Raw genomic sequence first — 11,353 nt, 5'->3', positions numbered from 1 at the left:
TTAATTGTAATAACAATGCACTGGTGTCTGGAACATGTTCCTCAGTGCTTTTCGGCAGTGAATTTGCACCGGAAACATTCACATTTTGACAAGCAGAAAATGTGTCTTGACTCATTTGAGAAAACGGTGAGGACCCAAATCCTGAATTCACAGCATTTGCGAGATTGTTTCCTGTCGTTTCGGATTCCTGAGGCGAGCTGTCGCCAACCGATCGATCGATAATGCTTCCCTGTTCTCTAATTGTTTCGCTGTCTACACCATTGTTTGCAGCCCGCTCCATTTCCCTATGCACAGCTACCAAATTATTACTTTGAACATCTGTTAATTCATTACACAGTGGTGCTGGCAAGCTACGCTCGTCGTCACTATTATTTCTCAGTTTGCTTTGGAGCCTAGTGTTACGTTTTTCACACGCCATTATTGTCACAGTATTTCACACGACAACACAGAAAAACACAATTTGAAGAGCAAAAATAAGAAAACACATTAACATAGCACTGAAAATAATATCTAGTTAATTGCAAGCGCAGCTGCGAAATACTTGCTGCAAATCTACATGCATGCCACAACTGTTTTACTGTACAACAATGAAAAAACTACAACTACAATGGATATTCTCTACAATTACGCGCTAGCAATAAACAAAATCTACACTAATTACACAAACTACAAGAAAAAAATCAGAAGATTCCAGTGAGGTATCCTCGGCTAAGGGTCGACATATGAAACGTCCCCTTTTGAACAATATACACGACTGTCCTTAACCTGACACACAATATTTTTTAGCGCAACGCAATCTGACTTTCCACACACAATATTTTGTTAACGCAACGCAATCTGACTTTCAAAATTCTCTACAAGAGAATGGCCCTGACTAACATTAACCTGTACTTTTCAGAAATCACTTACCTCACAAAAATCTTGGTTACTCCCACTACTGCAATACAGCGAGCGCCACTACTGCCAGCTAAATAAAAGATTCAAACTATGGAAGGCACTAACTACTGATAGGGATAGTTAGCAAATGAAAGATATTAATAGAGAACAAACAATGTATTTACCTTGATATCATGACAAATTACAAAACTCCGCCATCTCTCTCCCCACATCCACCACTGCTGGCGGCTCACCTCCAACTGCCCAGCGCTACGCGCTGTTCACAGCCAGCTGCCTAACACTACAATGGTTGAGTATTACAACAATGCAAAGCAGCCACAGACTGCACACGGCACAGCCGGTGATTTTCATACTGAGGTGGCGTTATCAATAAAAAAACCTAAACAGCCTACTTACAAAGTTATGATGCACTCACAATGGCGTTGTGTTTACGAGTGCATAAGCTTAGTGTGTGACACTCCCGACCTACTACCTGTACTATCGCTTGCCTATGCAGAAATCTATTTCAAAACGGGGAAGCTAAGTTGCAGACTTAATCACTTCTCCACTATAAATTTAGGTGCAAGCCGGAAGCAGAGTTTGCGTCTTACATGTAGCATGAGTAAATTTAAATTTAGTATGTCTGGTCGCTACGAAAGTGAAAGCGGGGGTTCACCATCTCACTCGTCCTAAAATGGTTACCATGTTAATCTGAAGGAAAAAATCATAGAATACAGTCGCTCTGACCTATGGAGATAACCTATGAAACTAAACTCTAGAGCTGTCTTGTCCATGTTTCGGTTCATCTTATCAAATAATCGGTTTCGACTTTACAGCAACCGTCAGACCTTAAAAGAATCAGATGCTCATACGACGCCAAGTTCTAAGCAAACTGATTAACAATATGAGTGATAGTTTCGTCACCAGTCCTTCCATCTGATTTGTGCCTTAGACCGTCCAAGTACTACGCATTCGGTTCACGGCTACACGTCGTGTGCGTTGTTACTATCTTAAGATGTACAGGACGAAAAGTATTTAAACCGACAAACTCTGGGAGGTTGTAGGGGATATCAAAACAAATATTTTTCCCTAATGACACTTTTTCCTATGAGCATTATTTAAACCGGTGGAGGCCATATTACGCTCTTCAGTTGTTAGAGGCCGTGTTACGATCTTCAGTTGTTAGAGGGCTTATTACGCTCTTCAGTTGTAGGCAACTGCTGTCCACCAGTGTAGTAGTGCATTGTCTCTGTTTACTAATGGAGCGATACATCTGGAGTGAGTACACTGATATGGTTGGTAGGTACTACGTAGCGCACCACAACGGACGAGATGCACAGCGGGTTTATCAACCACAATATCCTAATCGCCGTACCCCGCACCATACGTCCTTTGCTGCTGTGTACCAATGTCTGCATGAGACCGGGTCGTCATTTAGCAGATTACCTGGATACGGACGCCGTCGTACGGTAGGAACGCTGCAATTTGAGGAAGCTTTCTTGCGGCATGTGGAGCGGGATCCTTCAATCAGCACTCGTGCAATTGCATGTAACATAGGGACGAATAGACGAATGTAAGAACAGTCCTTCGAGAGCAGTTGTTACGTCCATTTCACTTACAACGTGTCCACAACCTGGAACCAGTTATTATCCAACCCAGAGCACAGTTTTCGCAGTGGTGACTGGAACAGTGTGAACTGTATCCTACATTTCCATCCTCTGTGTTGTTTACCGATGAAGCAACGTTTGTGCGTGATAGAGTCTTCTACATGCAGAATTCGCATGTTTGGAGTGAGGATAACCCACATGCCACAGTTACTAGCGCTCATCAAGTGCGGTTCTTCGTTAATGTGTGACACGGTGTTGTTGGGGACTAATTGGGCCGTATCTGCTACCTAGGCCATTAAATGGCAGAAACTATTACAATTTTCTCGCCAGAGAATTGCCGGAATTGCTGGAAGACGTCCCGCTCCCTACAAGACTACGCATGTGGTTCCAACATGACGTGGCGGCGGCACATTTCAGTCGTCGTGTGCGTCGATTCCTGGACCGACGGTTCCCAGAAACGTGGACTGGCAGAGGTGGTCCTGTACCATGGCCTGCTCGATCCCCAGATATCTCCCCTTAGGACTTTTTTGTGTGGGGAGAGATGTGCAACCTTATTTACGCAACTCCTGTTGCATCAGAAGAGGATCTGGTTGCTCTGTTAGTAGCAGCAGCAGGAACAATTCAGGAAACTCGTGCGGTTTTGGCCCATGTCAGACAATACATGATCCGACGGTGTAACCTTTGTTTACGTGTCAATGGAGGCATTTTTGAAAATCTATTGAAATTGAAATTGGCTTGTGTTAATGTGTTGTCTCTTGGTCATAAAAAAACGGAAAAGTGTTTGTTGGTTTAATTAATTTGCCGCCAGAGAAATCTTCCTCTACCGGTTTATATATTCCTCATAGGAAAAAATGACATTAGGGAAAAATATTTGTTTTGATGTCTCCTACAACCTCCCAGAGTTTGTCGGTTCAAATACTTTTCACACTGTAGTGAAGGTGAGACGGTCGTGGCAATCAGTCGCGATCACTAAATAACAAACAACAATTCGAGGCGTTTCGCCTATGGTCCGTCAGCGTGCTAAGTAACGTTCACCGCCGAAGTTGAGTCCCAGTAGCAGGCACCGGCGCCTATAACTTCGACATTCCGTAGAGTCGTTGGATGACGTACCCGTAGACGGGTTCCTGTCCTCATTTTGTTCCTGAAGACACCTTTTACAACACCTCGAAGTCTGTCGCAGTATTTCTGGGACACCCTGTATATGGTGGTGGTACACGGTTCAGCTAACGTAATCTCAGCTGTTAAGTTTCAGGAAGGCTGGCTCTCAATTTTCATAAATGAGGTGCCACTCATTTTGTCCTCATTTTGTTGCTGAAGACACCTTTTAAAACACCTTGAAGTCTGTTGCGACGTTTCTGGGACACACTGTATACGATGGTAGTCCGCGGTTCAGCTAACGCGACCTGAACTGTTAAGTTTCAAGGAAAAGCTGGCTCTCAATTTTCATAAATGAGCTGTTACATTTAGCTGCGATACTGTTTTATGACCTTTTTTGTTAGTGTAGTTAAAATGTTTTTAACAGCATGTGTGAAAACAAAGTCGATGATAAACTTTTACTTCTGAGTCCCTTGTGTTAAATAGTAATCTGAAAGTGTGCATGCCGCGCGGGATTAGCCAAGCGGTCTAGGGCGCTGGAGTCATGGACTGTGCGGCTGGTCCCGGCGGAGGTTCGAGTTCTCCCTCGGGCATGGGTGTGTGTGTTTAGGATAATTTATGTTAAGTAGTGTGTAACTTAGCAGTTAAGTCCCATAAGATTTCACACACATATGAACATTTGAAAGTGTGCAGAGGGAAGAAATTTCGGCTGACTTGATTTTCCAACATCGATTAATGCATGTCACAGGCTTGTCCATTTGAGAAGATCTTTCCAAAATCCGAACTTGCGCTTCTTCTCTGGTGGCACTGAGAGATGCAAATGTCATCTCGTCTTTCGGGAGGAAACCAATGCAGTTTCAGTTAAGTATGCCATAAATGTTGGCGTTTTAAATACACCGACGGAAAGAAATCGCATCACCAATAAAAAGTAGTGAAACATGAACAAAAGTTGGTAGCGTGTTTCTACATCTAAAAGACGATAGCTATTCAAATTTTACGCCAGTCGCGTATGAGTGACTCTAATAGCGTCACTATGAGAATGTGAATCAGGTATGCTTTAAATACAGACTGTAACGGTCGTCAGCGTTAGCTACCGTTGTCATTGGACTCAGTGAGTTGATGTTAGCCAAAAATGCCCTCAAGGTGACAAACACGGCATTACCAACACCTTACTGACTTTGAACGAAGTTTTATAACACGACGACGAGAAGCTGCATGTTCCTTCTGCGATGCTGCAGAAAAAATGGCTCTGAGCACTATGCGACTTAACATCTGAGGTCATCAGTCGCCTAGAACTTAGAACTAATGAAACCTAACTAACCTAAGGAGATCACACACATCCAAGCCCGACGCAGGATTCGAGCCTGCGACCACAGCGGTCGCTCGGCTCCAGACTGTAGCGCCTAGAACCGCACAGTCATTCCGGCCGGCTGCTGCAGAAAGTCTTGGCAGGAATGTACCCACTGTACGTGATTGCTGGCAGCGGTGGTCACGAGAACGCACTGTCGTGAGGAGACCGGGCTACGGACAACCACTTCACATTACCATCGTATTCGGCGTATGGCTCTGGCGCATCGTACTGAGTCTGCAGCAGCAATTTGGGCATTAGTTAACACCAAAATGGCACAACGAACTGGCGCAAATCGGTTATTTCAAGCGCAGCTCTGACCCAGACGCCCCGCAGTGTGCATTCCACTGACACCAAACCACCACCATTTACGACTTCATCAGTGGTAAAGCGAGAGCTCACTGGAGAACCGGGTGGAGATCTATTGTGTTTCCTGATGAAAGCTGGTTCTCCCTCTGTGGGAGTGTAGGCCGTATGTTGGTTAGAAGGAGGCCAGTCTAAGGCCTGCAACCAACCAATCTGCGTGCTAGACACACTGGACTAAAACCTGCAGCTATGACCTGGCATGCGATTTCGTATGAAAGGGGCAGCACTCTCGTGATTATCCCATGCATCCTGAGTGCAGTCTAGTGATTCGACCTGTTATGCTGCCATTCATGAACAGCATTCCAGGTGGTGATTTCTAACTGTATAATCTCGCCCACATACTGCTGCTGTAACCCAACATGCTCTACGGTGCATCGATATGTCGCCTTGGCCTGCTCCATCACCAGATCTGTCTCCTATCGGGCACATACACTACTGGCCATTAAAATTGCTACACCACGAAGATGACGCGCTACAGACGAGAAATTTAACCGACAGGAAGAAGATGCTGTGATATGCAAATGACTAGCTTTTCAGAGCATTCACACAAGGTTGGCGTCGGTGGAGACACCTAGAACGTGCTGACATGACGAAAGTTTCCAACCGATTTCTCATACACAATCAGCACTTGACTGGCGTTGCCTGGTGAAACGTTGTTGTGATGCCACGTGTAAGGAGGAGAAAATCTCGTTTCCGACTTTGAGCAAGATCGGATTGTAGCCTATTGCGATTGCGGTTTATCGTATCGCGACATTGCTGCGCGCGTTAGTTGAGACCAAATGAATGTTAGCACAATATAGAATCGGTGGGTTCTGGAGGGTAATACGGAACGCCGTGCTGGATCCCAACGGCCTCGTATCACTAGCAGTCGAGATGACAGGCATCTTATCAGCATGGCTGTAACGGATCGTGCAGCCACGTCTCGATTCGTCAACAGATGGGGACGTTTGCAAGACAACAACCATCTGCACGATCAGTTCGACGAAGTTTGCAGCAGCATGGACTATCAGCTCGGAGACCATGGAAGCGGTTACCCTTGACGCTGCATCGCCTGCGATGGTGTACTCAACGACGTATCTGTGTGCACGAATTGCAAAACGTCATTTTTTCGGATGAATCGAGGTTATATTTACAGCATCATGATGGTCGCATCCGTGTTTGGCGACATCGCGGTGAACGCACATTGGAAGCGTTTATTCGCCATCGCCATATTGTCGTATCACCCGGCGTGATGGTATGGGGTGCCATTGGTTACACGTCTCGGTCACCTCTTGTTCGCATTGACGGAACTTTGAACAGGGACGTTACATTTGAGATGTGTTACGACCCGTGGCTCTACCCTTAATTCGATCCCTGCGAAACCCTACATTTCAGCAGGATAATGCACGACTGCATGTTGCAGGTCCTGTATGAGCCTTTCTGGATACAGAAAATGTTCGACTGCTGCCCTGGCCAGCACATTCTCCAGATCTCTCACCAATAGTAAACGTCTGATCAATGGTGGCCGAGCAACTGGCTCGTCACAGTACGCTAGTCACTACCGTTGATGAACTGTGTTATCGCGTTGAAGCTGCATGCTCAGCTGTACCCTTTACACGCCATCCAAGTTCTCTTTGACTCAATGCCCAGACGTATCAAGGGCGTTATTAGGGCCAGCGGTGGTTGTTCTGGGTACTGATTTCTCAGGATCTATGCACCCAAATTGGGTGGAAATGTAATTACATGTCAGTTCTAGTATAATATATTTGTCCAATGAATACCCGTTTATCATCTGCATTTCTTCTTGGTGTAGCAATTTTTATGGCCAGTAGTGTATGTGACATCATCAGAGAACTCCAGAGTCATCCAGATGCCGTGCGAAATGGCCTCGCGGTCTGGGGCCCCATGTCACGGAGGGCTCGTCCCCTCCCGCCGGAGGTTTGAGTCCTCCCTCGGGCATGGGTGTGTGTGTTGATCTTAGCATAGGTTAGTTGAAGTAGTGTGTAAGTCCTGGGACCCATGACCTCAGCAGTTTGGTCCCTTGGGGACTTTCACACATTTGAACATTTTTGTCATCCACAGACAGCATTACATGTCCTATTTACCAACTGCAACAGGCGTGGAACTCCATCCCACAAACCGGCACCTGACATCTCTGCTACACAATCTAGGAATGTTTTCATGCTTGCATTAATCTTTCAGGCTGTTACACCGGTTGTTAGTCATTTCGCATAAATAATGTCTTATCTCCCGCTTACATTAGCCTGTGATCTGGCCAAGTTAATCACTTCAGGACGTAAACAGGCAAACATATTCCCGACTCTTGATTACTCTACATTAATTACTTTTTGGTATTGCGATTTCTTTCCTGTCAGTGTATTTAGGACCATCCCGTCTCACATTGTTTCAGTTGGAGCATTAGTATTTGCGCGGTTGCAACGTGCAGTGCCAATTATTATCATCATCAGCTGATTGCTATGAGTGTGCATGACTACTGAGCGGCAGTGTCACGTAGCCTTGGGCGAATGTAGTGGCTCACAACATGAGGCAAATTCAGTGAACAGTTCTCGTTCTGCCCATTGTGTTATCTCTGTGTTCCGCAGAGACCTTCTACTTAGTGTACCGCTCGACTATGACTGGTGTAGGGGAGATACCCGTTATGCCGATGACACAGATATCGTCGCACGAGCTTGGGAGGCAACGGAAGAGAAATACGTCGCACTTGAGCGAGCTAGTAGATCTTGAATACCAACCAGCAGAAAACAAAATACATGAGTGCTGGTAAAGCACGTAAGGAGAATATGCCAATCTCAGTAACCTGGGCAAATAAACTTTTCAGTGAGATGGGACGTCGAAATACCTGGGATCGACAGTCGTCCACTCCAATCATAGCTCATATGAAATGAAACACATGTCAGTAACCGAGCCGTGTGTCGTCTCTCAACATATATCGCGCTGTAAAGATTGTTCTGAGTCCTTCCATTCCATAGTTAATTGATTCTTTCATATTTATCGTTATGCTGCGTATTATTCTGTTGAGATTCCCCTCTGGCGGCGTGTCTGGTCTTATCGATCTTCGAGTCGTTGCTTCCTGTTAGCCTTGTGTAAGGGAATAAGATCTTTGGGGGGATGGCCGGTTGGTTGCCTAGCGGTGACGAGTCGGTCGGTCGGTTTTAAAATCGGGAATTAGAGAACGTCGTACGATGAGAACGCGGCGTGGCGTGGCGGTGGAGAGTTGGCTGTTGTTCCGAGAAGCCGCGTGGTCTATCCTGGCGGTTCGAGACGAGTGGGACGAGTTGAAGGGAGAAGGCTGTAAGCTCTTGCTGTGGCAACCCGGGGGCCACGGCTGTGGTTCCGAGTCACTACTTGGTGGGAGCGGCAACGGATGTCTTTAAATTTTCCGTCTTGAGGCGGGAATGATGGACTAGTAACTCGCCTAACCTGAGGAGTGGTATTTCGCCGCCGTGTGTGCAGAGAACACGTGGGCTCCGGTGACAGAGCGCGTGGCTGCGTGACGATGCCAAGTTTGGTACGCTGGCGACGTGTACACGGTCGGGTGTGAGGAATCTTTGCATCGGAGCTCACCTGCTGTTTCTCTGATAAACTGCAAGTTAAATTGGTTAAAGGTTTAGATGATAATTGAAGAATTTTGGTTTGTGCAACCAGCGTCTTTTCTGCCTTGTGGCCTCCTGCGTTCGGGTTTCCTGTCCCTGTCGCCGGTGTATTTATAGACAGTGATCTCTTCCGCTTCTTATTAGTACTGCCCGGTAGGAACTGTATTTTTGGGCAGTGATTATTGTTTTAGATTACATTTTTTCTGCCTTGTGGCCTCCTGCTTTCGGATTTCCTGTCCCAGTCACCGGTGCAATTATAGACAGTGATCTTTTGGGTTCTTATTAGTACTGCCTGGGAGGAAGTGTATTTTTGGGCACGGATTATGGTCCCTGATTTGATTCCTCCTCCTCCCCTGGCCTCGTGTGAGGTCGATGTGATTGCTGAATGTGAGGCGTTGTGGGTCTGTTTGTCCACTTCTAGCCTGAGCATCCTTCGGGAGACAATTGTGGCCGCACTTACACCCGGTCGGTTAGTTATTTCTATCACAGGACATTTTGGTGGCAAGACATGGTATTAAAGTTGTTAGTTATTGTAAAATGTTAAATGGTTGTATTTTATTCTGATCGTTTTTGGCCACTGTTTAAAATGTTAAGTTTGCCTTCCATTGGTGGGTTTTTTAAATTACGTGGCTTTAAAATTGTTAGTTATCGTAAAAGGTGAATGACTATCTTTACTTTCAATGTTTTAATCTACTTGCAATCCTTTGAAAATGCTAGTTCTGCCTCCCTGTTAGCGAGCCCTTGTAATTTAATATCTTGTTGTGCCAAAGTTTAAAAGAAGTTGGCTCACTACATATTCGGTAGCGAAATTGTATGCAAATTGGTGGTTTTTTTGTTTCATTACTTGGAAAGTCTTAATTTTGTTATTAAAAGCTGTATCTAAGTCTGTTTTAAGTAAAATGGCTTGGCTATTAACGGTAAAATAAAGTTTTTAATTTCATTACTTGGAAAATTTTGATTTGTTATCAAATGTTTTATCGAAGTCGGTTTTAAGTAAAATAGCTTGGCCGTTAAGTGTAAAGTAAATTGTTTTGAAAAGGCACTCGTACCTACTAGTTTTTTGGATCTGTTCCTGGTCAAGTGATAAAGAAATGACTTTTAATGGTTGAAGTAATCAATAAAGAAATTATAAATTGCAACTCGACTGTAACCAACTAATTTTGGCCCTGTTTCCCAGCTGGGGGTTTTCCTTGATTAATCGTAACACCCGTCTCATTAAAAGTCAAGAGAATCTATTTTGAACTAAATACTATTTCACACATGTTAAAATGTTCGAAGTCGTTATGTCGTGGTCGGATGAATTTGTTGTAGAAAGAACGTTCCGTACCCGTCTGCGAAGGACATCTTTAAAGTAGATTTTTTTCCTGAAGGTGCTTAACTCGTATCACCAAATTAAACATTTATAAACGTTGCGTCCAAGCGTCTTGGACACTAAGGGGATTAGTAACAATACAATTAATTAGAACACACTGAAACTCTAAATAAGTAATACTTTATTAATTACAACAAAACTTATCTTTGCTCGCCAGACTCGGCTGTAGCCATGAAATTGCACATGTGGACTTGCGGTTCAGAACAAGCTAAATGGGCCACGATTACTGTGATGAATTGATACAAGTTCAGAATGGCCGTACTGAGGCCTCACTACAGCCACTAGAAAACATAAGTTCCCAGTACATAAGTTCCCAGTACATAAGTTCGTAGACGTTGACACAGTTATGATAGCGTTGGCGCGTAGGCACAGTTCATAGGACACAGAAATCTCTTCACCCCCCGACAGATGACCTACGCTACGTCACGACGAGTATTCAGCACAACGACGTACTTCGACAGGAACTTCCTAGAAGTGGGCAGTCTCCGACGTCGACCAAAACTGCCCTCCTCGCCTCTGGCGACATTCCAGGGCAGAGGAGCGGTGGTGGTGGTGGTGCATCGGAATTACGAGAGACACGGCTTCTTCATAGCATCTCATTGCCGCCTTGCGATACAGCTTTGCTGTACAGTATCTCTGCGGTGGTCGATACTTCTTGCGTTGCTCTCGGTATTCGATGACAGCGGTGTAAACATTTACGCCTCAAATTGATCATTAAAATGAAAATATATTGGAATGCTAGATGCTTTTGAGAGAAAGTTATTTCGTGGAATCATTTGCCAGCCCTCTGAAAGAGGAAAATGTAGGAGGAGGAGGAGCAGGGTACAGTCGTGGACTGTACACTGTATATAAAGATCCACCAATATGAACAAAAGTGGAATCAACCAGACTGCAATGGATGGGCACGTGGAATGTGATACGGAAATAGGTAAAGAGGTATTAGATGGAAATCCAGGGGTTAAAAGGGCCGGGGCCGACCGAGAATCAGAGGGACAGACTTGAAAATGGACTGTATGTGAAGCTGTATGCTGTAGTATACAGAGAAGTTGCAGTATTAGAAAATTGCAGCGAAATGCAGGAAGATCTGAAGCGGATA

The sequence above is a fragment of the Schistocerca nitens genome, chromosome 2, assembly GCF_023898315.1.
Source record: "Schistocerca nitens isolate TAMUIC-IGC-003100 chromosome 2, iqSchNite1.1, whole genome shotgun sequence".
NCBI classification, from domain to species: Eukaryota; Metazoa; Arthropoda; class Insecta; order Orthoptera; family Acrididae; genus Schistocerca; species Schistocerca nitens.
This window is presented reverse-complemented; position numbering follows the sequence as displayed.